Genomic DNA, 27,941 nt, shown 5'->3' on the forward strand with positions numbered 1-27,941 from the left:
TATTTTTACCAGACTTTCAGCCTTTATAATAACTCGAAGCCACAAATAGGAGTCATACTTTTTACGGCTGTGCTCAGGCTTTCCTAATGGCATTTGATTCCTCCTTACAGCTCCTAAAATACAGAGCAGATTTATCTTTGTGGCCGCAACGGCACATCAAACGCCGTGTGGTAGTTTGTTACGCCCGCTGCACATGTGCAAACATCTGCATATCATCGCTGTAGCTCCATTTATCCTCGCAACATTAAATCCATTTACCTCTTGCACGCCAGGAGTCTAAATCTGGGGCCGAGTAATTAAATGCCATTCTCTTTCTTCATTAGAGAGATAATTAAGTAGAAAACCGGCACTCGTCTCGTTGCTCTTTTCCACAGATGTAAGTAGGACTCGCATGAGGTAAACTAGATGTTACCTTGACCGAATATCTCCTGATTATTGGAGCCACCTAAAATTTCTTCAAGTCATTCAGTGTTTGTTTACTTGTCTTTATAAATCCCTTCCCCTACGGTTGTCTCCCCCTTATTTTTCTTTGTTTTGTGCAAGACTGACAGATGACACATGTGATTTATGAACCAAGTGTAAAGGATTTTAAAGAATTATTGCACAATTGTGCACTTAAAATACATTCAGCTGTTTTTGGGTGTCTGCTGTTGACAAAAGAAGGCATATCTGCTTAGAAATCTAAATCTGACAATAGCACTTTGCAGCTACTCAAGTCTTAGCAGCTCTCACAGATGGGCGCCTGCCAAGGTATCCCTTTTTTCAGAGGTAGCTGCAAATCAGTGATAGCAACGGGAGATGCTGTGATGAATTTGAGAAAACTCTCACAATTGGTGTGAGATCTGGATAAACCTTCTTATTTTAGAACAAGTATGCAGCTTTGGTTGGGGATTATCGGAGATTAGGAAAGCAATAAATACAGTTTAAACATACCCTTGAATCCTGTTAGCTTCCTAAAGATGCATGAAGATGGTGGTGAGATGAGATAGCAGTTACTTATTATCTGAGTCGCTGCGTAGGCAAACTTAGCAAGAACAGCAAAATTACCTTAAAATACTTCTATAGTTGGCTACCAGTCTGGTTGTAAAAGTCTACCTGCTTCAAAAGGCAAATTTCACTCAAAAAGACGCAGAAAAGCGGTTTGCACACCCCTAATTTGGAGAATTTGAAAAAAACTCTTGAAAATATGTGATTAACCTCAAAACCTGAGCTAAGCTTCACTGACCACACCCTAGCCTAATGAATGTTGGATCTGTGGAATCAAACAAATACTTGTCAGACAATATGAAGTAGGCTAAACATTTGTTGTTTGTTTTTTAAGCAACACATCATGACCATTATGAGAGTATCAAGGAACAGATGAGGGGGAAAAAAGTCATTCATCTTTCAGTCTGGAAAACCATTTCTAGAGCTTTGGCCATTCAGTAAGATATGATACTTAACTTTTTCCTGTAATGTCATCAACTTATTTGTTTGCAAGTCTAATGCCCACAATGCTCCAATGCTTTATTAGTGCCCTGAATGGTCAAGTAATTATCTGAATAAAAAACGTGGTTGGACTTCCATCATTTGGGATGAAGTGATCTTCATCGGTGCAGACTGGGACTCTGCATAGCGTAGCATGAGGTGAATAGAGACGTTGTTGGGTCACTGCTACAAATGTTTGAGTATGGACTTCATCACTTTTGTAGCAGCATCCCATATGTGAAGTACTGTATATGCAGTGTTTAAACACTTGTCTGACAACATAAAGTAGGTTAGAAGTTGTCTTTTTTTTTAAACCAACACTTTATGACCAATATGGGACTACTGAGGAACAGATGTGGAAAAAGTCATTGAAGTCTTTAAAAAATGGAAAACCATTTCTAAAGCTTTGGGCTTCCAGTAGCAAGGATTGAGGTTTTATATTTAAATGGAGAAAAGCTTCCCAGATGTGTTTGATCGCCCACAATTACCCCAAGAACCCATCAACAACTCATTTAAAAATGTCAGAAACTGAACCCAGGAAATCTACATGCCTTATTTACCTCACTTATAATTAATGTTCGTAATCCAACTAATTTGGCATTCTTAGAAGATGCCTTTATTCCCTTCAGAAATGAAATCATAATTTGGGTTATCATACAAAGATAACCACAGATTCAACAGTGCTGCACAGAAAATCAAGAGGGGAAATACCTCTTCGCAGCTCTGTAATCAACTACTAAAGAGCTCCACTCACCAAAAATAAAACCTAAAAGCCTTCTTTCCGATGCAAGATTTCCATTTGTCAGATGCAGTAAAGGGAACAAACCAATCCCTTCATGTTTTCATAAATGATTCTGCAGTTACACTGTGGCAGCCAGCGCTCCTTTTCTCCCTTAAAAGGTGAGAGAATGCCGTGACATGGCATAAACTGAGCATGAGACAAAGCATTCATGGAAGCTAGCGTGTTCTTAAAAGCCCGGAGCTATCGTCAGCGTACACAATGTTTCAGAGACATCCAGGCAGATGTTCCCGCTCAAGCTTGATTGCCTTCACCGAGGCCCATCAGGGATTGCACTTACCCTGGCTAAAGCTGACAAAAAAAGACATACAAGCCTGAGTTATTTTAGCTGCGCTCAGCTCCTCCATTAGGAGAAGCTGAATAATTGACGCTGCTCTGTCGGTTCAGGGCAAGAATTAGTTGGACTAGTTTATGCCCCTGATAATGTTTTTGTTATTTTCAACTAGATGATGCTACTTGATTGCGAAGGAGCAACTTAAAAATGACCAAACTATTTGCTTTCACACACAAGCCTTCACATAACGCTGACCTCTAACCAGTAAGTGTTGCCATGTAAAGATTTCATGTGTCATGAAAGTGTAGGAAATATGTGATGTGAGTAGGCAAGTTTATTAAAACTTGTCAAAGCAATATAAAGAAAAACAGGCTCCATAGGGAAAAATCTTAGAAAATGCAGCTGCACTTCTTCATCTCTGTTTTTGGTGTATTTACCTATCAGTGTTAGAGCACCATATAAAGGCCTGGCATAGGTACTGCAGCGTTTTATACCCGAGACATTTCTAACCCTTTGCCAATTCACACCACCCATTTTTAGCAACTCTTTGCTGTTTTGTTTTTTCATACTTCCATTTGATACATAATAAGATGACTTTTTTTTAATATAAACAAATGGGACCTTTTTGTTAAAAAGATTAGTTTTTATCTGGACAGTAGCCTTTGGATTTTAGTACATAATTAAATAAACATTAGACTGGTTTTGGTCAACATACCTCTTTGCTCAATTTTGAAAGCTAACTTAAATTTGAATTACAAGTGGGTTTTTTTCCCTTGCTAAACAAGCTAGCTGCTGCTTTTGACATACAACATTTCAAAAGGTCTCTTTCTTTTCTTTCTCTGTTTCTTTCGTTCTTTTTTCTGTGTTTATTTTCTTCAATTTCAGAATGGAGTGATTGAACTCAGCAAATATTTAATATTTGAAAACCATTTTTAGTGAAAAAAACCAAAAACCTTAACCGCTGGTAATAATGAAATAAATAGGACTAAAATCAGTTTGTAGAGCATGACTTCTGTGGAATGTATTCAGTTGGTAGCCCCTTTTGTTTCATACATTATGTGCAATTTGATAAAATTACTTAGTAAAGATGAAAAGTATTCTATGTGGCTCACAGTAACAGCTGTGAAACAATTTTTTTCATATTTAAGACATTTCTTTATACACATACTTGGCGCTCAGTTCTGCATATTTTTGTTTTTCAGCGTTTTTTGTTTTTTTTGCTCAGCCATGCAGATGTTCTGCTAATCTTCGAAGGCCTTTACTGCAGAGCATCTGGAGGGAGTGGTGAGCCTGACATTTCACACACAGGAAACAAAGAGCTCGTTGTAACAGCGTTATATGTAACTCGGTCCTCTGAATAAACAACATCGGAGCACAGCGTTGCTCGACTTTGTTGTTGCAGTGAGGAAGGCAGTCCTGTGACAACGCGAAATAGGCAGATTTAATCAAACAAGGCAATTATAATTCAGATAATTTGGCTAAATTTAAAAAGCAGCTTTTGTTTTCTGATCATAAAAGCCAAACGTCAAGTTGTTTGCAGCAATTAAGCTATTACATAATCTTTGTCTAATTTTAAATAGTACGAGTTCTGCGAACTGTAACAGGCGAGGGCAATATACTTTCTCGAATGTGTAAAAGAACAAAATAAGTAAAAATCTGCTTTTGCGTCCCTCTCTACCTAGCTTGTATGTCTGTGTACATTTCAGGTCCCTGAAATCTTTCTATTCTCTCAGTGAGATATAACTTCTTCTACAGTGTATTTATGCTTCATCCCACCATCGACCGGCTCCACATGCGGCGTCGCAGTTGGGCCCGGGTGTGGGGAGAAATGGAAGCCAGGCTGGCGTTTGGTCAGAGAGGCCTGTGGCTGAAATTTATCACCCCGCCACAGTATCAGCGTCGCGTCTAACCAGGACAGGGATGGCCAATATTCAGCTCCCCCGAGGTGATTAAAATGGTCCTCTGTTTAATTTACACCGCCTGGTGAAGCGTGATATCATTATTAGAAAGCATTATAATTCAAGGTTATTATGGACATTATCTGCTGTGTTTTAGGATCACCAACTGTAAGTCGGTGGAAACCTATTACCCTTTTTACGCACCTTTTTTTCCCCTCCCCCAATGGTAAAAAAAAATTTAAAATCTGTTGTTCTTTATCAACCTTTTTGGTCCTCAGGGATACGACCGCAAGACATTTCTACATATCCACTGTGCTGGCCAGTTTTTGCAGCGACTGCAGTGTTGTAGAAATGCACCTGGCAGAGGAGTCTGCATGCCCACTGTGCACCTGGATCTGCTTTAGTTTCTGTTCCACACGCACGGAGCAAAGAGACGCTCCGGCAGCCGAGTGTCGACCATTCTTGTCGGTTTGACGAGTGAATAAAGCCGGGGAGAGAGTGACATTTGAGCTGCTACGGTGTGTGGAGTACTGTACGCAAGAGTTGAGCCGGGCAGGTGATTGTTCTTCAAATTATCTCCTCCTCTTCCATCCTCGCCCTCCCCCACCCCCAGAGCCTATCCTGTGGGGGTGTCACATGTGGGCCGAGTGGCAGGTGTGAGCGGTTTGAGAGCGATGATGGCGCTCCGTATTGCTTTTGTCAAAAAACAGACAAAATTGAGCTGTTGATGGCAGCAGAGGCGTCGTTTGAATAGTTTCTCTTTGTGGCACTTGTGGCACATTTTAAAACCACGCCATCCGCATTGTGTGTCCAACACAAGTGGGAAATGTGACCATTGAGTTCTTGAACAAAATGGCCGTTTTCCAAACGAGGAGTAGAACGGTTTTCAATTGAGATGTCTCTCTTGGTCTTTGGACATTATGCTTTATATTAAAAATTAAGAGCCAGATGCTTTTATATGAACTTTGAAGGGATATTTAATAGGCCTGTCACATTAACAAGTTTTGCTGGACGATTAATTGTCCCAAAAATTACTATAATGTTGTTGTTTTGAAACCATTTTCAGGTAATGTTATGCATCAAAGATCAATAAACTGTAAATTCTAATGGACATTTAACACTGGAAGTGGAAAACATTTTAAATATCCAAAATAAATAAAACAATAGAAACAACAAACAAAAATCAATTATGAAGACACACAAAAACAAAATTGTCCTTGAAAAGAAGGGGCTAGTTGAGACCAAAGCACCAGGTTGAACACTTTTGTCATCCAGTTGTTGGTAGAAAGAAAGAGAAAAAAGGAAAAAAATGCTAACTCATGCAAAAGGAAATTATTTCATTGTGCAGTTAATTGATTTATTGTGTATTGCACCAGGCCTAATATGTAATAATGTGTGGGTCTAAAAATGGGGGTGGCGAATTGTTGAACTATTTGTGTTGCCTTAATTTGCACCCACTCTGAATAGTATTTGTATTTGGATCGATGGTATGAAATTCAGAGTGGTTCTTATTTCATATCTATTTTTATTTATTTAATCAAAGCTGCAGTAGGTAACTTACAAAAATATGTTTGACACATTTGTTAAAACTGTCTCTGTCCTGCCAATTTAATATAAGACAGATAATAGTGAAAAATAAATTGTGCTTCCCTGCCTCTTTGTGATCCTACTGCCATCTGCAGAAATGCTCCGCTGGGTCGAAAACAACCAATCAGAATCCAGAAAGAGGGTTGTAGCGCTGTCAACCACTCTCGTGTACTAGCAGGATCCGCCCAAGTACAGGAGCTGTAGCCCTGCAGAGAGCCAGGCTGAGGCTGTGAACAGTGCGTACACAAGGATAATTAACAGCGCAAATCCCTCCTCCCTGCTCTGGTTGTTTCTGACCCAGCGGTGTATTTCTGTAATTGGATTGGATTAGCAAGATAAAGGCAGAGTATCTAAATTTTTTTCATATATTTTCTGTCTCCTACCATGCTGTCATGACAATAGTTTTAAAAAATATGTTAAAAGAAACTATTTTTAAAATAAACTTTACCTACTGCTTTAATAAGTGCTATTAATGGGTAATTGCTGTGACATTTGAGTAGCAGTTGGACTATTTCTGACACAGTTGGGGACAATCACTTTACATGTCGTATAGTTTGCAAGTCCTGTAGAGTTTTTTTTCCATGTAGCATTGTGTCTGCTATTAAAATGAAAGGCACATTTAAAGAAAAATCACAAATATTATTGATTTAAATTTAAATAATTCCAACATATAATATTTAGTACCCTAAAATTCCTTTATTTTTTTGAGAGAGAGCACAAGTTCCAACCTCTGCATCAGTTTCTGTCCTGGAAATTGGGGTTATCTGTGCTTAAGGGTGTGTGTGTGTGTGTGGGGGTGTGTGTGTGTGTGTGTGTGTGCAGATGAGCGAACATATTGCACTGGTAATGGTTTCTCATTCCTTTTGCCATCCCATAAGCAATCATCTGTCTCTCAGCCTCCACGTTTATCACACACACAGCAGAAAATCTCGGGGCACTTTTTCCCTCAACGAGGTGTGATCCATATTTCATATATTGCCTGTAAATCGCTTTGGCCAGAACTGTTATGACAAAGGCCTGAATGTGGTGGGGAGGGGTGTGTGTGGGGGGTTGGAGGGAGCAGATTGGTACTCCTACTGTACCAAGAATACAAACAAGCCTTCCTGTAGAACTGTAAAACGCTGTATATGGGTGTCAGCCTTCAAGGTTGAACTATTTCTTCACAGTTTAGCGTGTTGCGCCGGTTTATACTTGGCAAACCGGGGCTTATTCATTGGAACCAATTTGTAGAGTGCATTAAGATGGAGGGGGATTAAAATGTTGGGAAACGGGGAAAAAGGCATCATGAGGCTTCGTGAAATAGAGCAATCAAAGTCCCATTTTGCCAGAAAGTAGTGCTAATTCCACAAACCCTCTCCCCCCTTTCATTTTCACATCAAATATCGTATAGTTTGTTCATACGGGGCGTGATTTATTTATTTTTTTCTTTTTTGCATATAACCATTATGTCAAGTCATCCGAGTCCTCGGAGCTCCTCAAGTGTAACACTTTATCCCCGGGCATCAAAATTTATCACTTCTCCTTTGATGGAGGGACTCAGCTATGTGTTTGTGCGTATACGAGGATACCCGGCTCTTTGAATTTCCACTTGCTCAGCCCTTTGATCCCAGATCAGCTTGGGGACAGTTTCTCTGTCGCCGTTTTGTGGGAAAGGGGGTGTGCAGATAGCAAACGCACCCGAGCCTGTAACGTGTGCCTGCTATAGGCTAATGCTCGGGGAGATCAGCTCGCTTAAAAACGAGATTTTTATATTAGTTTCCACCTCTCACAGTTAAAGGCATAATCTTCTTTTCCTCCCTCCCCACTCCCCTTGGATATTTTTGCAGCCCGACACAACTGCCATTCAATACGAAGCTGAGCTTCATGTATTTTTCAGTTTCTAATGTGTAAACAAATGTTACATAAACTATGATGAGTGAACTCTGAGAATGTCAATAGGGCAGTTTTGCTACCCTTGATTTCAGGGTACAGCTCCTGGCGTGAACTACATATTGAATGGATGCATATCAAAAGCCAATCAGATTCCATCATTGTCACATTTTGGCTAAATTTGGCATTTTTGACTTTCCTAATTTTATAAAGTATAATCTTTTAAAATTGATTTTTAAGTGCTTAAATGGATATGCACCTACACCAGTCAGCGACAGCATACAGAGACTGCAGGGCAATAGCAGATGTATTAGAGTGGCTTTAGATGGAAATTGTAAGGTTTCCTTTTGAAGAACCACTTTTGCTCAAATTGCTCTGTCTGTGAGAAGATCTGCAGTTTGGAACTCACTTCCTCTTGATTTAAAGTCCGTAAAAAGTTGTAGTACGTTCAAAAAACAAACAAAACTCTGGTTATGTCAAAAACAAAACTGTATCCATTTTTGATGTTTTTATGTTTCACTGTTTGTTTGTAGATGTTGTCAACATTATGTTGTGCTATTTTAAATTATTATCACTTAAATTTTTTAGAGGTACTTTTTAAAAGCCCATTTAGGGACAAGTGCTGCGAATTAGCTGTTGCTATTGTACTATGATGCAAACATAGGACTGCTGTTTTGTTCAGTTTGTTTATGTCGATGTGTGTCTGTCCCTATCAAATAAACTTGAAATATATTTCCCAAAATACAGAAGTGTATTATTATATGTATTGATTGCCATAGGAAGCAACCATAAACTACTCAAATCCATTTAAAAACCTGTTTTCTTTTATTTATAAATCTTATACAGTGCCTTGCAAAGTATTCCTACTACATTTCTGATCTTAACATAATCACAAACTTCATTGGAACTTTTTTGTTTTGGGGGGGATTTTGCGTTATGGACTAAAAACAAAATGTAAAATGTATCAAGCTAAAGGAAAATGCTGCTGATTTACAGTTCATTTTACAAGTAAATAAACTCCAAATGGTGTGGAAAGAATCATGTAGGGGACACAACTCGTCTGGGAATGTTCTCCTGTCAGATATTACCACATTTTAACAAGTATGCCTGTCATATTAAGCAAAAAATCTATTAATTGCATGCTAAATTAAAGTGAGCTCAATTTCCATTCTGATAATTGATAGTTTTAGTTTCGGTTGCGTATGGTTTTTCTTTTTCTTTCCTTTATATTTATTGTTTTTGGTTGTTTTTCATTTTGGATATTTAACATATCTCCCGGTTCCAGTGTTAAAGTTTATCGGCCTGCAAGAGTGTGAACTTGCATTATTATGCAACTTATTCAACTGAGCTTAATGTCAGTGTTTTATCTCTCTCTCTTTTTTTTTTAAATACCTTATATTTATATCTTGGACCTTTATGAGGACAACTTGCTGATGTGACATCCCATTATTTAAAACGCTGCTTGATATTATCAGCTTGTCTCTGCGTCTGGTAAAAGGCACGATGGTGTGTGGGAGCAATATCAGGTTCCGTATGCCCTTAAAGTAGCACAGCTGTTGAGTTTATTTTAAACCTCATACCTTAGTGGTCAGCATTCATTTATTGTGGAAGATTGTCATAGTATATTTTGACAAACAATACCACCTTGTTGTTTTGATTGAACTCAAATTGTGGGTTGCGGGTTAAGTCGGCGTGACTCTAACGCAGAACAGTTAGCCGGTCTTTAAGTGAGCGGCTGTAGTTTCACTTTGGAGCTCTTTGTGATAACTACGAGGCTGGGGGCAAAAAAAAAAAGTGGAGATAGACTCCCCTCTCGAGGTAATTTATTCCTTTCTTTTGCCAAGGCGAGCCAAATCAATTCACATCTGCTATTTCTCAAAGTAATATCTACAGGCGAGGCTGTGTGTTTGTGCAGAGCATGAACTATGTTTGCAAAGTGGTGCCTGCTTACTTGTGCAGATTGACTGCAGAGAGCTGTTATCAAAGCTAATGTCAAAAAAACTTCTTTAGTCTGCAGCCGGTTCTGTATGGCGAGGAGGTACGCGGTAGTTGTTTGGTGTCTGTTCCCGCCAGCTGCAGCAGTTTCACACCGAGTAAAACCCTTTGTGTGAGTGTGTTAACTTCATTGGTCACTCCTTCTGGTATCCTAAGCCCTTTTTGCACAGCCATCACACTGCAATGCCACATAAAAAAACATAAAATTAGGCCCTGGTTCCAGCCGGCATTGCTTATCTCTGCTTGTTTGTGCCGGCCAGAAGAGGAGGAGTCACTCCGTCCGACTTGTTGGCTTTCAGATAACATCCCAGAAGTATGACGAGGAATTCAAGGTGTGAAAACAGTGCCGGTGTCCATTGCACGCTGGCTGTTACTTGCACTGACTCCTGTGTGAAATGGGGCTTTAAATTTCTCAATATCTCTACGGTTTTGTACATTCTAGCCGACTTGAGAGTTGAATTCAGTTTACAAGGATGAATGGTCTTTTACCAAAGAGACAGCCTTACTTTGTTTTTACTTGTATCTGACTTTTTGTGTTGGTGGCAAGAAAAAAATGGATCCAGTGCCCGTGGTGTGTCTTTGAGCCAGAACCAAGCAGTATTAGCATGTGATGGTTTAGATTTTTGTGTTTGGTTTTGAGAGTGCACACATTTCCCGCACGTGACTCTACTTGCGTAATTTCTCCGCACTCTCTTCAATAAACTTTGAAGTTTCTTTTTTGCAGTCGTCATAAGCATTTGGAGTACGATGAGAGACGAGGAAACAGGTCAGCAGCCTTAATGCCTGGATTCTTCAAACTTTTTCAATGAGCCGTGACGTTATTGAAGCCATAAAAGCCTGAAACACACCTTCGCCAAAAACAAAACAATAATTGTGAGGGGTACTGTATCTCACATCTACAAGAGCAAAAATACATTTGTGGCGGATCGTCATTCATTTTTAATTGATTCCTTCATCTCCAGTGTTGTCTGACTCATAAAAGCATGCACGGTTTTTAAAAGCTGGCAACTTCATGTGGTCATTCTTAGTGCAAATGTTCGGTGATGCATTTGTCTGCTTGTTTATATTGTTTTCCAGGCTCAGCTCAGCTCACCCCCAAGTCGCTGCCATCTGTTTGAGGTTTTGGGCTTCATGTATAAGTAAAACGTTGGTTTGCTACATTTTGAATCTTTGAAAACAAATGGCAACGTTTCATTTGCTGCCTGTCAGTTTTAATTCTATCGCTCATTCATTATTAAGTGTGTGAGGCTTCGGTGCAGCACAATGACTGGATCACTGCTCTTTATCCATAGGTGAGGTATAGCAGCACTGAGTGTGGGCGTAGGCGGCCTAAAGAGATGGAAATATTGCTTTAAGATAGATTAGGGTTAGGCTTATATTTTTTTTGCAACATTTATTTTTTATGCTAGACAGGTCAGAGACAAGCTGCAAAATATTTAAAGCCTAAATATTCATATTAATGGCACCAGTTTTAAAATAACTTCTCCTCTAAAAGCATGTACCCCGTCAATTTTTTTCTGAAGAAAACCTCTTCAGAAAAAAATGTATGCACATATGCAAAATTCATGCATATATGAAATGATGAGAAAAACCCCTTAAGTTGGTCAAGCAATTATTAGCTGGATAAATCAGAAAATAAGTCCAGCTACTCTTTTGTTGGAGTCACTTCAAGTTCTCATTATGCTGAGGTGAGTGGATCCTGCATAATGTATCTTTAAACTCCAAATTATGCGTGGAAAACCTGCCCATTGACGAATTTCTCCGTACACAGTATCAAAAATATTTGACGGAAAATAACCCTTAGGAAGCTGAAATAACAAAGGGGAATACCAACTGGCATGCTATTGGCTGGCATTTGTAACGCAGCCAATTCAGGCGTGGCATTTATTTTCCTTGGTATCCCAAGAGATGAAGAAGACTGTAGACGTTAGCTTCTGTGGTCGTGCTAAGACGACTTCTACTGCATGTTTGAATCTGTATTAAGGTATATTTGGTGTTTGGACTATTAAAAAAGGGAGTTCTAAGCAATTTATAAGGAGTCTAGACTATTTGTGGATTTTAGCTATTTGCGGGCGGCGCTGGTCCAAATCAGACCAATGCCGCTGGTCTGATTTGGCTCTGATCCCTCTTTGACTTTTGTTTGACCTTTCCCCTGAATATTAACCAGACAGATTTTGCGACCAATCTGTGGTGGGTACTTTTAACACATTGCAGTCTGTAATTAACGTCCGTTCAGGAAGTCTCTGGGCTGGTATTGTTCGTTCTGTTACAGCCAGCTCCAGAGCACAGCTGCACCTTCTGCCCCTTCTTCTGTAAATAGTCAGTTATTTTGCTTGAAACGCAACAGCAGCTTATCGTCTCCTGACTTGAACGTATGAAAGATTAGCGACACCAAAAGGTTGCAAACCGCTGAGTAGCAGATAAAACGACTTCACACACACACACCCCAACACGCACACACACACAAATGGGCACATTCGCTTCAGAGTGGAAGCTTCCTTTAAAAGCTTGCTTCAAATGCTGTTTGCTGTGCCGCCGTTGACATCGGCTTCTTCTTGTTGTTTCATTTCACTTGAGAGTTCGTCATGTGTCTCCTGTGTCAGACTGTGATGCTCCGAGTACCAGGCGACGGGCTTTGTCCTCTGCCAATCCTCCTTTAATGCCTGTCACTTGCCAGGATCAGAGGTTTGGAGCTGTTTGTATGTGGAGGGTGGGGAGCTAAATCTTGAAACATCCCTCTACAACAGTTATTTTAGACTTACTGGAGGAAACTACAGGAAGAAACACCAAGACCGTGACAGTGTCATTAGTATTTATAAATATGGGATGTCGGCGATCTGGACTTAAAGTTTTATCGCAATATAACTACATGACTGTGACCGTGTGTTTCAGCAATTACAGTCCCACAAACATAAACAGTGTTCTTGAAAAGCTTTACTTTTTGTAATTCTCTTCTTTAGGACGTCCGTCACATAAAGAAGTGGGATTTGTATCACTAAACTGCACATGGTGACTGTATTTTCAAGTTTATTGGTGCTTTTTGGTGCTTTCATTGAACAAGCAGTGGAGAGAATAATAAAACTATCAATCCTGTTAATAAGGTACTGGTTTTAAACATCGTTAATCGAAATTTATCGTGACAGCGATAAATCAAAAGAAAATTTATCACGATAAATTATAAATTATACAATAAATGCTCACCCCTAAGTACTATTAGCCAAATGTGGCATCTTATTTGAACGAATTTTACATATATATATTTTTAATCATATGCAATTCTGTGAACAACTTTTTGCCCTCTTGTTTTCCTTTTTTTGGCACAGATAATGAACAAATTCATCCATTAATTTTCTGTACACCCTTGTCCCTAGTGGGGTCAGGAGGGCTGCTGGCGCCGATCTCCAGCAAACGTTTCGGGCGAGAGGCGGGGTCACCCTGGACATGTCGCCAGTCTGTCGCAGGGCTAATGAACAAATCACCAAACTGATTTTAATATCAAACAAAAATAAGAAATCTTTATTTATTTGATGATCTGAACCAATTAAGTGTGACGTAATAATCAAAAACAGAAGGGGGTAAATACTGGTTCCCATCACTGTACCTTTTTATTCTGTCATACAGAAAGTGCTGCCTGTTTTGTTCTGGAGGGTTGTTTTTAGTTATGAATCACTCTCTGATGTTAATAGAGTTCCTCTCTCCTCCGTTCCCACTCTTCTGTAACATTAAGATGTTTTGCGCTCCATTTGCCTGCACACAGGGCAAAGCGGAGCAGACTTCATCTGTCACACACAGACACCGCCGAGGAATCATAATGTAAAACACTAATTAGCTCCGATCCTGACGAGACTTCATTACCGAGTCAGCATGAGACGGCACGCTCCCAAAGATTTTTTTCTTTTTTTTTTGCGGTTGTCGACTTCGGAAGGGGAGCAAATGGAGAAAGGGGGGAAAAAAAACTAGCGGAAGATTTCAGATTCAGGTATTTCAGGTGTGGCTCTGCAACCGGAGATCAAGTTATGGGTCACGGTATAATCCGCTCCCCTGTGCCTGTGGTATACAGGTGGCTTGTTTGCCTACGCCTCAGTGAACGTCTATGCAAATATAAAGAAAAAGAAAAAAGAAAAGTGGCCGCAGAGCTGCTGTTGCGGCTGGCATGCAGGCGACCAAGCGTGCCCATTTCATGTCCAGATATTTGAATCTGTTGAAAGCCAGAGCACAGCGCACAGCCATTGTTATTTCAAGAAGATTGTATACTGTGCAGCGCTGTAAAGACGGTAGCTGCCTTTTAGATTGTTCGTTTTAGCCGCAGGGGGACGGAGGGTTATGATCTCATACTTCTGTTCACTACAATAACACTCTCATTTGGTCTTAAACTAAAGAGAATTTTAGTGCTTAGATGTTTTTACACACTAATGCATTTTAAACATAAAGTTGTCAGATTTCCCAGCCACACCAATTATCCGAAGCTCTCCTGCAGGTGGCGGCTGGCATGTGGCTGTCGCTGCCGAGTGGTTTTGTGATAGACTTGATGTAGCTAAAAAGAGCTTCTCATTGATGCACATTCTGATATTAGCTTACTGAGAAAAAAAGCAACAAACATGGCATTATCCTGTGGGGTTGCTTTGCTTCAGGGACAAAGGAGCTCTTCAGAACCGCTAGAAAAAATGATGGCTTTACATATAAGGAAATCCTAGAAAATAAAACCTCATCAAGGCTGGAAAACAGACAGCTGGTTCTATAATGAAAGCATTTAGATCACAGTATGTGCTAAAATAGGCCAATCAAAGTCCACATCTCAAACTAAGTGAGCATCTTTCAATCCAATCTGACTGAGGAGGAGATCGTTTGTGATTTAAAAGTCAAAAAAGAAGGCAAATATTTCAGTTTTTGGATTTTCAGAAACGGTAGAACCAGATACCGAAAGACTTGCAGACGTAAAGGCAGAGAAAGAAGGGTGCTTCTACAAAGTGAGCTTTGTCATTTGTATTTTACAAGTTTTTATCATTTGAACCCAACATCTTTGGCTCTCAAATGGAGCCGTCTGCTGCCGGGCATTTTATACAATTTTAAAAGCGGTTACATGACTCCAATAAATACTATCCCCCACCAGGAGGTCACTTAGTTATTGTGTTTGGATCAGGGATCGTGAGTTGTAATTTTATAAAAGTTTAATAGTTTGTAAAGAGGTCGGAAGTAGAATTTATGAAATAGAAATAAGGTTTAATACAAAGTTTTTTGAGACAGAAATGTACAACTGAATAAAAATACACTTTGATTTTAGCATTTTCTTTAAATTTCTCACTACAATACATAAATATGCTCAACTCACATTTTTACTTTCATCTATATATAAAAATACAACAAAGATGCATCCTTTTCCTTTCATTTCAGAATTATGCTCTATTCTCTGCTTGTGGGTATCTTTTTTTTTTTCTTTCTTTTTTGAAAGCACTTTAAGTCACTATTGCATTTGGGTCGACTTATTGCCCGATCTATATATAGAGTAACGCAATTTCAGTTTTAATTAAGGTGTAGTCATATCTCTTTTTAATCAAATAAATCTATATGTATGGACAGAGTATTTGTACAAAATATCAGAGGTGGCATGTGTCTTTGTAAGGTTGATTTCATCAAGTTTTCTCTGAAAGATTTCAATCAACAGCATGACACAGGCGGTCTTAGAGTTGCTGCGTTACCCTAGCACCGACTTCATTGTTTGTTCTTTCTTTACCAAATTGTGCTCAGATTAATCTGAGAATAGCCACATTCCGATTCAATCTTCATCGCAATATATTTAGCTCAGTCTGTTCTCTCTCTGAGATGTTTAACAAAGACTCTGCGCACAGCTCTGCACCATTTGCTGACATTTAGCTAAATCTTGCACATGGAAAAGTACAACAATGCCCTCCAGTAAAATCTGGCTTTGATGATTAAAAATACATTGGAAACGTTATATGGAGAGTAAAATCTGATGTTTAGGAGCTGAAACATCAAAAATAGCCAGACCTGTCTTTGTTTAGTGCAAGGGAAGAGTGTAGGAGTCAGGTTGTTTGTCTATGAGTAGCAGTCAATGGAGGAGGGGAAGTATTATGTTACTCTGTACAGCTAGAGAACTTTTTGCTCACTTCAGCGCTTTGGTATTACTTTGGTATTTAAATCTGGAATAAACTTCCATAAAACTGCAAAACAGCTGAAACACTGCGTTCCTTTAAATCGAGACTGAAACCCACCTGTTTAGAGTTGTAGAAGTAAGTGGAACATTCATCAAAATATTTGATGTTACCATTCTGATGCTGATATTTGACAAAAAATAATTATTAATAGTAATATTTCCCCCGGGGCCACAGCAAAATTGCCAAGTATTGACCTGTCCGCAGTAATAAGGTTGGGGACCAATGATCTAAAGCACTTTGAACTGCTTTGTCGCTGAGTTTATTTGTATTATGTGCAATACAAATAAACCTGACTTGACCTGAAGTACACACATTTAAACATGCTTTCTTCTTGCATTGACGTAGAACTCAAGTGCACATGCTTTCGCCCCTTTTCTGTGTTCAATAACTAGCTTAGCTGAACATTCTGCACCTTTGAGACATTTCTCCTCTGTGGATCAGTGAGTGGCAGATTGTTCCCTCTCCTCTGGCATTTATTTGCCTATGAAATGTTTGTGCGCTCACATCGAGCGCCAAAAGGACCGTGCCACCAGGTGTGTCAGATAAAGCACTCCTCCCAAACGTGAAATCACAGACAGACAGGCGAACGCAACAAAAAACAAACCGATGCCAGAGCCCTGGGTTCCCGGCCGTGCTCTGCCGCTCCACAAAGCTGCTTTTGCCTCGATTGGAGAACAACAATGAACCCTCCTCCGCGCCGTAGCAGCTTCTGTCGTCTTGGAATTTCTACAATTTAATCCAAAAGGTCAGCAGCAAACGGCGAGCGCTGGAGTCAGATCAAATTAAAGTTTGAAAGCAAACATGATTAAACTGCTATTTGACTTTTCAGTGTGAATTTCTCCCAAGGCCTGGAGACAGTTCCCCCGCACCCCACTCTCTCTTTCTACAACAGAAGAAAAGATTGACAGAGCAGGGAGCACCAAGCTTTCTTTTCTGTCATCGCTGCGGAGAGGAGAGAGATTTTACTCTTTTGAAATTCACCAAATCTCTTACTGTGTGCATTATGCATGGATTTTTTTCTTCTTCTTCTTCTTCTTCTTCTTCTTCTCCTTGTTCAGTGATGGGGCTTCAATAGACTTTGACAATCATCAAAACATAGAGGGAGAAGAAGTCACATAGCGTTGCGGCGGAAAAGTGGCTTTGCGTTGCCAGCTCTAAAAATGGAATTCCGGGAATACCATATAGAAGGACTACAATCACAAATCTACCTCTCATACTTCTCTCCCTCCACCATTCAATCCCTGGATCCTCTCTTACCTCTTTCCTCCCTGTGACTAAAGGCAGCCCACTCCTCTGCAGTGGCTGTCTGGCTCCCTGATTTGCTCGCTGCTCGGGGAGGATTTGCATAGACTGGCCCACTTGGTGCTTCTGCCCTTCCCCTTTCCCTCCCCTGCCCTCCCCTTCCTTCCTCTGTCCCATCATCTTCGCTTAGTTTCACCTGAGCTCGCTCCCGTCCTCCTCTTTCTCTCCCTTTCCGTCATTCTTGCATCCTCCCAATCCCTTCTCCTCTCTTTTTTTGCCCCCACTCCTCCATCTCACCCTCCCAACTCTTCTTACCAGTCCCTTCATTTTCTCATCTCCTTTTTTCCCTTCTTTCGTTATCAAGTCTGAAAATCTCTCTCGTTCTCTTGTGGAGTAATACAAAGAGCTATCAGTCTTGGTCTCCCCGGGTTAACAAGCCAGACTGCCTCTCGTCTTCAGGGGGCGAAATAAAGCGAAAGCTAGAGAAAGAGATTGGAGAAGTCAGGCAAATGTTGGATCCAAACTCTAGGAAGAGAAAAGATCTCAACCTCGCGTTGAGAGTCTGTGGCTGAGCTATAAGGATGTGGAAAGTGCGCCTCCGCTGAGACGGTAGAAAAACAGAAAACTGACAGTTCGTGCCGGAGTGCGCGGAGCTCCGCATCTTCCCCGCCGTTCCCTCCCTCCGCCTCTCCCTCCTCCTCAGGCTCATAGCTGAGCCTTGTGTGTTATCTGTGGCTTGACGAGCGGAGTTGTGCAGAGCACAGCACAGCGAAGCGGTGCAAGCGAGGCGGAGGGGCTGCAGCAGCGGGTTCTTCACTCTCACCATCGCTCTCTCATACACCCAAAGGGCGCAAAGGGACGCGTTCCAGGTGTCATCCACAAGCGTGTGCGTGTACGCGCACCAGCAGGGTTACGTGGTCATCAAAGGAACTGCCACGGGGCAATCCTGCAGAGAAAAGAAAGTAAAGACATATTGGATTCTGGTTCAAAGAGCCAGCGAGCAAACGGAGAGCAACGGGATATCTGGAGAATTCCAATGAGTGGAGTCCTCGAGACCTGGCTTGGCTGCGTCTTGTTTGGAGGGATCCTACCCTATCGGGGATCTTGTCTCGATTTCTCTCTTGTTATGGAGTTTGCTGCTTTTCACCAGCAACCCAAAAGTCACTTTTTCTGAGAACCGATCACGCCTGCTTCTTCACTTTCTTTTAAATATCCCGTGAGAGGGGGAGGAGGGCGTGATGCTCCCCGAAGGAAAGCCCCAGGAGGGCCAACTGTTCTGGATGTTGCTTCTGGCCGTGGGATGGATGACGCTGGGTTCTGCATGGGGTTCCTTATCTCCAGACCTCCACCTGTTGTCCCCTACCTCTGGCGCCCCTGTGGCCCCCGCGCTGCCCCGGCCTGATCACCCGCACGGCCCTCAGGGGCCAAGGCACCATCAACCGCCTGTGCCAATACACCGCTCCCCAATGGGACTACGAGCTGGTCACGGTGAGTCCCTGCCAAACATCTCTTCTTTTTCACCCTGCTGTCGGGCTCTGCTCCCTCTGTCCATTTATCATCATGACTTAACACAGCAAAAGAAGCCATCTGTAGATGCCTCTCTATCATTTTTTGCTCCCCCTCTTTATAACTAACTCAGTTCCTCCCTCCCTCTGTCCCTCAATCTTTGTATCTTCCGCCTCGCTCTCCCTCTCGTTCCAGCTCGGACAGCTAACGATAGCTGACAGCTGCTCTGCATCACAGAGCCGTATATCGTCGATGAAATTATAGGTTTAATTGTCAGTGAAGAGCGTTGACAAGCCAAACACCCACAGCGACTCTATCAGGCGAGGATCAAGCGGTGACTCTGAATTATCAAGGTCCCCAAACGGGTTAATGCAGCCGTAATTGATGATTGATGGACACTCAAGAACTGGAAGATGGTTCTGCTCATCTTTAATAAGTGTGCTACTAATCCTGCTTTTCTTTTTCTTCTTTTTCCCGGTTTTGCCATGAGCCTTGTCCTTTTCCGTGTTAGGGCTCTGTAAGACAAGATGCACTACGGCATCTGGCATTTGGAGGAAGGCTTAAAATTTAACAGCCCCGTTTAAAAAGGCTCATTATTAATTTTAAGCATCTGTTATGTCATCTGGCGGCTGTGTGAGCTTTTCGAGCTGAATGAAAATGGGTGGTCGAGCACTTTGTCAAGGCTTTACACGCTTTACAGTTTTTTTTTCTGTTTGCACCCAAATTCAATAGCTGAGCAGGCCTTTTCGTACCATTCATGTTTCTCTTTGGCTTTAGTTTTCTCAGTTATTGAAGAAAAGAGTCGATGGATCAGAAACAAGTGCAAGGTTTAAAAACCGAATTACTACTGAAATTACACAGTCATCAGCGTAACGTTTGACTTCTAGGACAACAAAATGGCTTGAGATGTTATTTAAAAATGACAAATCTAAACTTTCACCTGTGTTTTTGTCTTTATTCATACTGTACTTTACAGTAGCATCTAGAAGCTTCTTTGCTTGGTGTTGCATAAGATCCACTGTATAGCATCTCTTAAAAATTGGTTTGACCCGCTCTCTGTTTGATTCCTACTAATGACGTAGGGTGATTTTAGCTTGTCGAGGACTCTCAGCACAGATTAGGTTGACGGGCAGAGACAGAGGAAGTGAGAGTTCTGCATCGCTAATGTGACATGTGCAGGACAGACACAAATCTAAGATGGGGCAGGAATGTTCTGCACCTTTAAAAGAAAAACCTGATAACATAATGGCCTAGAAAAATACGTTCAATTCTTTATTTCAATCTTAGCTGCATGTGCAGATAAGCTGGAAAATTATACTTTACTATCTTTTGTTTTCAAATGTTTTTACAGCGAATAAGATCCTTTTCTGGCCGATCCCAATCTTCAGGTTTCTGAGATTTGGCAGATTCAGATTTTGACCTGTTTTGTTTTTTGTTTTGTTTTTTCATTCATAGGACTATAACATGAATGACAAAAATGTTGAGTAGTTGGAACTGAAACTACAAGAATTACAAGATGATCCATTAGTTAAAAATAAAGCCAATCAAAGTATGTGCTATTGGTTGATACATTTATAGAAAGACAATTATGTGAGTTCTTATTTCTGATTCATTTAACATGAAATCTGATTTTTATGTTCTTGATGAACTAATCAAGGGATAATTAGCCAGTTCTGATTAGAGTCTGACTGATAGGTGCATCTCAACTAAAAATCTAAAACATTTTTCAAGACTTTCACGCGTAAAAGTTCTCTATCCACACTATGTTTGCTCATACGTGCTGCGAGCAAACAGGGCTTTAGTTGTCCAGCACATAGCTCCATGTCTGTGCTACAGAGTTTTATAACTGGATATTTCTTGGCTGGAGTTGGTTCTGGTTGACTTTGTGTGAATTTGCATACAGAATGTGGTGACTCAGTGCAGAGTGAGATAAGAGAGAGGATAAAATCAGGAGATTAGGATATGTGTGTGTACGTGCAGCCTATTAGCAATTCATCTGCAACAGACTGACCCTCCTTTTTTGTGTGTGTGACTGTAATTAGATTCAAAAGAAACTTTGGTAGAAAGCAAAGAGAGCGTAGCTGCATGCTAAAGTTCATCTGTTGAGGCACTTGGACAAAATGAGAACTTGCACACCTAAGGAGACTGATTTATCGTGTGTGTTTTTGGCATGCACAAATCATCACTGTGTGATTACCTTGAAGCTGCTGTCAGATGATTTCTTATGGTGCCGTGCGTCACGGCATATTGAATGAAACATGTCACGTGTTGGGAAAATGAGTGAATTCTGTGGAACTTGTGGTCCTGTTACTTCTCTGCACCGCAAAAGCACTAAATCTTGGTCTAACACTAATTTTGGTCTAGTTTCTAGTGCAAGTACCTCAGTACACTTAAGAAAAGACAAAACCAACTTACAAATAACTTTTCAGCACAATATAGGAGCTTCTTTTAAGTTAATAATTCCTTAATATTGATGAAGACTGTTTCACTTATAATAAGAGATATTTTATATAAGTGCTTTTTCATCAATATTAATGAATCATCAACTCAAAACGAACTATTATAAATTGCAGAAAAAAATACTTATGTTGGCTTTGTTTTATTTTAAGTGTACTAAGGTATTTGCACTAGAAACTAGATTTTGATTTTTTTTTTTTTTCTTTTGCAGCATGTGATATTTTTAATGTGATTGAAATTGTGAATAGTTGACGTGTATTGGGATCAGAGGTGTAGAATTTAGGTCATGTCTACACAGGTATTTATTTTATTTTTATTTTCCTAAAACAGATGTGTTCAAACACATCTATATGGAACTGATCTCTGAATATTGTTTTCATCCACACGGAAACACTGAGAACAGCCCTAAATCCAGTTTTTTACTCCCTCGTCCTCCACATACAATGGAGTTTTTTTGTAGCACATTTTGCAGCTGCTGCAGAATCCTCAATTAGGTCCCACAGGAGCTGCAGCACCACAACGGACATTGTTGTTGTTTTCGTGTGGTGTGTTTGGGGCAAGAAGTCAGGTTAGAGGTTGGGCTAATACATGAGCGCATTCATAAAAATGTCCTCTAAAATGCCGTCTGCCTGAGGATGTGGGGCAAAAGCAGTCACAGACAATCCTGTTTAAAAAAACGCCCCAAAAACATATGTGGATGAGGCCTCAGTCTGTCAATGTGATAATGGAGAGAGTTTATTTTGGGAATGAAATCTCAGTGATCTCAATTCCCCCAGTTGGTCAGATCATTTCCACTTGAATTAATCAAAAAATAGGTCAAACCGTCAGTTTTACTTGTAGTTTCTGGCAGGTTTAGTGACTCTTCATCAATGCAGATGGCACTGGATTAGTAATTAATCATAGTTGCATTGAAATACTTAAAGTGGTGTGTGCAGTACAGACTACATGGTGTGCGTGAAGTGCGGTGTTGGTACAGAAAAATGTTTTAACATGTCTAAAATGCCGGTCAAATAGGGGTAGTCTAGAGCAGTGGTTCTCAAACTTTTTTCAGTGATGTACCCCCTTAAAAATATATTTTTTAGTCAAGTACCCCCTGACACGGGCAAAACATTTTTGGAATTAAAAAGAGGTACAGTGCTGTAAAATCACTGTCTGATTAAAGCCAAACAACTTATATCAGTGAACCTGACAAATACATCCATATTGCAAGCATTGCATGGTTAAACAAAAAAGAAAAACAGAAGACGGTGACCACCAGGAAGGTATAAAACCAGTCAAACCGTTTTATTTTAAAGGATATTGAAACTAAATACTGAATATAAATTTCAGTGCATGAACACACATTTATATTTTATCAAACTTTTTACAAAATAATTTTTCCCAAGACTTATTATGAGGAGCCTACTGATTTTTTAAAGATATTTTGAAAAGCTTCACGTACCCCCTGCAGTACCTCCACGTACCCCCAGGGGTACACGTACCCCCATTTGAGAACCACTGCTCTAGAGTGTCGGATGTGCAAAAGAACAGAGTTAGGTGTTCAGTCATGTGATGGAGGTACGATTAAAAATGCATTGATTTCATTGCATCATAAAACCAAATTTTTAACAAACAATGTATACCATAATCAAACACCTTTTATTTAAAATGGATTCACAACAACTATTCCCACTACTTCTAAAAGAATTCCACATTTTTATAATATTATTTGTAATATTTTACTTAATACATTTTGATATAGTTAAAAAAAATAAACAAATGGAAAAGCTAGTTGTTGAAGTTCATATTGACCCGGAGTTACACCTTTTTGAATTTCTGTTTTGCCTAATTGAGTAATACTAGCATAGCATTAGCTTGTTAGTTATTCAGGGTATAACCTATACTTTGAAGGAGTGCTACCATCATTAAATTGGTTGTAATCAAAATCTAAAATTACTTCAAAAGAGCCTAATTAGTCTTATTTAAGCCAGCTGTCAGGTGGGGTGCAGCAACAGGTGGAGGATGTTCATATGAGAGACAGTAGGAGAGCACTTTAGTCCCTTGGGAACACTCTTGCATCTAATTATTACCTTGGGATCCCTTGATAGAAATAACCCGCCCTACTCCCAGCATGTTTTAGTAGCAGACAAAAAACAAGAAGTGTTCAGACATCATTAGCATTAAAAGGCTGCATGGTATTTGCTATTTTAATAAAACTCAACCAGCAACGTCCACTGTAAAAACACAAAATCTTACCTACTATACTAGGTATACTATACTATTTTTTTTTTTTGGTCTAGTTTCTTGTGCAAATATCTTAGTACATTTGAAATGAAATGCAGTTAACTGACAAGTTATGTTTCAGAAAGAAATAGGAATTTGTTTTAAGTCAAAGTACTAGTTCCAATGGCAGATCATTTTACTCAGAACAAGACATTTCCCCCATATTATAAGTGAAATAATCTGCCACTGGAACTAGAACTTTTTCATCGATATTAAGGAATTATTGATTCAAAACAAGCTCCTGTTTCTTGCCGAAAAGTTACTTAGAAGGCAGTTTAGTCTTATTTCAAGTGTACTAAATATTTGTACTAGAAAACTAGACCAAAAACACTTGGTAAGATTTTTGGCTGTGTTTAACTAAGTGTTTTAGGGATAACATAAACAAAAAAACAATAGTCCATTTCCATAATTTCCTTTGTGCTGGAAAGCCTGAGTGCCACGGTGTGTGGTGTTTTCCCTTCACCCATAGTGTCCCCATCAGCTCAGTGGGGTTTGTGTGTGTTTAGTCATGTGGCTGTAAATTAAACTAAGCTGACACAAACCGTATTCAGAACATTGCATGTTCCCTGCAGCAGCTTAAAGTCAGTGTTTTGATGCTCATAAGTGACCTGACTCATGAATTATTCAGGCTCTAAGTTGAACAGAAACGTCCCCGTTACATTGCTTCTGCTATTATATGTAATCATTCCAGCCGAGGAGTGTATTCTTAATGGACCTCTGCTGTAGCACAAACAGATGTAGGTGACTAATCATATAGGCCGTGGGTACAGTAAAAGTGATATTAAAGCATTGCCGCTTCCCCATAAGTCGAGCAGACGATGTCTGGGAGCGAACGAGCCGACTGAATAACAATTGTGAGAGTGTTTTGACCCGCTTTGAAGCTTTGCCCTCAGCACTTAGGGGGGAATAAAAGTGAGGCAGAGGGGGGAGTGTGTGTTGTTTGCCTATGTGGGCATGTGTGCCGGTCGTTTGATGTGGGATCACCTTGAAGAGAGTGACTTTGGCAGCGCCCGCTTCCACGCCGAATGGACCTGTGCGGGACCGAAAAGTCTCGAGAAGGTTAAAGTAGAGGCAGGGCGACAGGAGGCAGAGATACAGTCGCGTTACTTCCAGAGATAATCTCAGTCTGCGTCAAATCCTCCCTTTCTTTCACAAATAATCAAAAGCACTGACAGTTTGGGTTGTCTGTTCTTCGGGCGACTGAGACGGTTTGGAGAAAAAGTGGGAGTTTAGTTTGACTGAAAGGCGGATTAGTTTTGCTGTGGGAACAGTAATTCAGAAGAGAAGCGAAAAGCAATTTGATTTTTTTTTTAACTTAGCTGTTGGTTGGTTTAGGGGGATGTTTCAAACTTTAGCTCACACGCTACCAAGACTTAACAATCTTCTTAAAGGGGCAATAACTTCTCAGCAAGATAAAGGGGTTTGTTTTGAGTCAATAACTCCTTAATATTGAGGAAATAGTCCCACTGGAAGATTATTTCACTTATAACAGGGTGTCAAACTCATTTTCCTTTTGGGCCAAGTCAAGATCATGAATGGTCCTAAAGGGCTGGTTGTGCCAGAGTGTATTGATAAAACCTGTTAAACAGTTAAAATATAAATAAACTGTTAAAATTATATAATATTGAACATCTTTTCAGTCTATCCATGATTTTGCAATTGCCTTTGTGATTTTTTTTTGCAATAAAAAAGTGTTTGTGTAGTAATTTAGAAATATTTGCACTTATCAATGATGTAAATGCGACTTTTTGTTACTCGCTGTATCATCATAGATTATAACTTGACATTAAGCAAGGCTGAGGCAGCTGTTTAGTAGAAGTAAGAATGCTGCCATCACTTAGAGCCAATGTGTTTCACCATTTTTGCAAAAAATCTGCAATGAACTCACACTTGTGTATTAGCGAGAAAAAGTGCAGGGATTGGTTGATTTTGCGTGAATTTCCACGATAATTCACAAGAAACCTGATGAACTAATTGACCCAATTTGGTGGTAAATGGATAAAAACCGCTTTGAATTGATTGCTAAAATAATATTTAAGCACACTGTTATCTTGATGGTTCTATTTATGTGTCCCTTTAGAGTTTAAAGGGCCACATACAAAGTTATGGCGGGCTGGATTTGGCCCCCGGGCCTTGAGTTTGACACGTGACTTATAACAAAGCATTTTTCCCATGTTATAAGTGAAATAATCTACCAATGGGACAAGTTATTTTTCATCAGTACTAAGTAGTTATTTATTCAAAACAAGCTCCTATATCTTGCTGGAAAAATTACTTGTAAATCTTACCAAAATTACTTGGGAAGATTCTGTGTTTTTGCAGTGTAGACAAAGATTTGCACACATTTGTAAAGGAAACGCAGCTACTGCTGTTAAACAGAGCCAACTTGTTAACTAGCCACCACACACGCATTTCCCATTTTCTGGGGCAAACGCCCAAATTATTGCCATTTTAGTCATACTTTGGTACTTTGTGGTTCTCGATTGCATTTGGAGGAATCTTTGAATTGCATTTGAAAAGCTTTGCAGTCTCAGCTGAAGGTCTGAACGCGGTTTTGAACCGTTTTCAGGTCTTGTGTAGAGCATATAGGTGTCCCAGCTTTATAATTCTTGTTCCACATGTGTCTCACTGAGGAAATATTCCAAGTAGCAGGGGCATGTATGCGGGCATCATGCAGCGTTTCTGTAGGAATAAAATGATATTGCCCTCGGGCAACTCATTGGAGGGGGGTAGACGATTGAATTTAAAGATGGAGTGAAGAAAAAGAGAGCATGACAGGTGAAGGACGGGAAAAGGAACTGCCGGTTTCTGTTTTCCTCGGTGCGACAAGCTGTGTTCTCATTTAAAAACATCCCTCGCTCGCCTCTCTTCCATCTTCATTCTGCTCTTCCAAGCTAAACTTCCCGTCCTCTTTTTTTTTTTTAGTTTTTTTTTTTGCAGCCCCGTTTATGCTCCCGACAGAAAATCGATAGAAAAACCTGTTTAGGAGGCTCGATTGTGTAGTTATTTTAGGGAGGTTTTCTTTTTATATATATATATATATTTTTCTCCGTCTCTTGTTTTTTTGCTTTGCCCTCGCACGTTCAAGCGTTTTATCTCCGAGCAGACAAAAGACGTTTTTCATCCTCTCCGGAGATGGAAGGAGAGAAGGGAGGACGACGGTGGGGAGGAGTGGAAAGGTTAAGCGACGGAACGAAACAAGACAAAATTAAAGAAAAAGTGTGAAAGAGGAGTTGGGGGAAAAGGTTGACATTGACATAGTAGTGGCTGCCCTCTTGCATTTCCTGTTTATTCTGACCTTTTTTTTTCTAATGCCTGCTCAGCTTACAGCCTCCATTTTTTACCCCCTGCTTCTCTTTCCCCATATGTCTTTTCTTTCACAACATAAAGACAAGGATCTCTGTTTTCTCCAGAGCTGTGTGCTCTTTGATGTCTCTTTTTTCCCCTCTGAATCTGCTTGCTCTGCAAATGACACAGGAAGTCGATCCTCAAACTTTCACCTTGGGGAAAAAAAAAAGGCTTGCTTCCTCTCCACCCTCTAGTTCTTGACTTATTGATTCTAAATCGTTGCCTCTTACACTTTGCTATTGTTTTTCATTTTTTTTACCACTTGAATGTTGCAAATGTCTCCTACATTTACATTTGCTTAGTAATTTTAATTCAGCCTTTTTTTCTTAGGTTTAATTTATTATTATTGTAAGTCATCAAGGTCGAGAAGCAGCAAACCAGTCCCAGACCACCACCACCACCATGTTTGACTTTTGAAATTAGTTTGTTTGTGAAGTGCTGTCGGTTTTATGCCAAATGTAACCAGACGCACACTTTTGAAAATCTTGTTTTAATAATATTCCTTTATTTAATCAGGTAAACCCGTTGAGATCTAGATCTCATTTTCAAGAGGGACCTGAAACAAACTTCACTCCCCATCGGGGAATCGAACCCCGGTCTCCCGCGTGATAGGCGGGGATACTCACCACTGCACTAATGAGGAGTGTTCTCGTGTCTTGTCAGGCCACAAATCTTTTTTTTGCCAAATGTCTAAAAGGGTAGTCAATATGTTTTTTTTCCAACTCCTTCAGACTAGCCAGCAGTAATTAGTAAACACCTGGAGGAACTGTGCACCAGCTGGGTTCATTATAGGAGCTGCTTCTCAATGAAATGCTGGTTAAAATGTTGGTAAAGGATGAATAGGGGAGTCATGTTGTGATGACTTCCTGAAGGCGGAGTTTCACAAAGAGCTGGAGTTTCTTAGGGAGACAGGGGCCCAATTTTAAGACGTTAAATTACAAAGTGAAATGTTTAAGTCATATCTGATATACATATATCATATTTTTAACAACTGAAGTTAACATAATTTCTTGATTGTGCTATAAATTGGCACTTTGTGTCTGGAAAACTCATAATACAGGCCC

At 40.1% G+C, this 27,941-nt stretch overlaps 1 protein-coding gene and 1 non-coding gene across 17 annotated transcripts in view; one reads left to right on the forward strand and one right to left on the reverse strand.

The window, feature by feature from the left end:
• The window catches only part of LOC102225484 (neurexin-3b), a 391,379-nt gene that overhangs the window by 218,256 nt on the left and 145,182 nt on the right, over positions 1 to 27,941 (forward strand). The window lies entirely within an intron of this gene.
• On the reverse strand, positions 27,449 to 27,520 carry trnad-auc. The gene has a single exon. It is a non-coding gene; the product is annotated as a tRNA-Asp (tRNA).

This window comes from Xiphophorus maculatus, chromosome 15 (assembly GCF_002775205.1).
Source record: "Xiphophorus maculatus strain JP 163 A chromosome 15, X_maculatus-5.0-male, whole genome shotgun sequence".
NCBI lineage: Eukaryota > Metazoa > Chordata > Actinopteri > Cyprinodontiformes > Poeciliidae > Xiphophorus > Xiphophorus maculatus.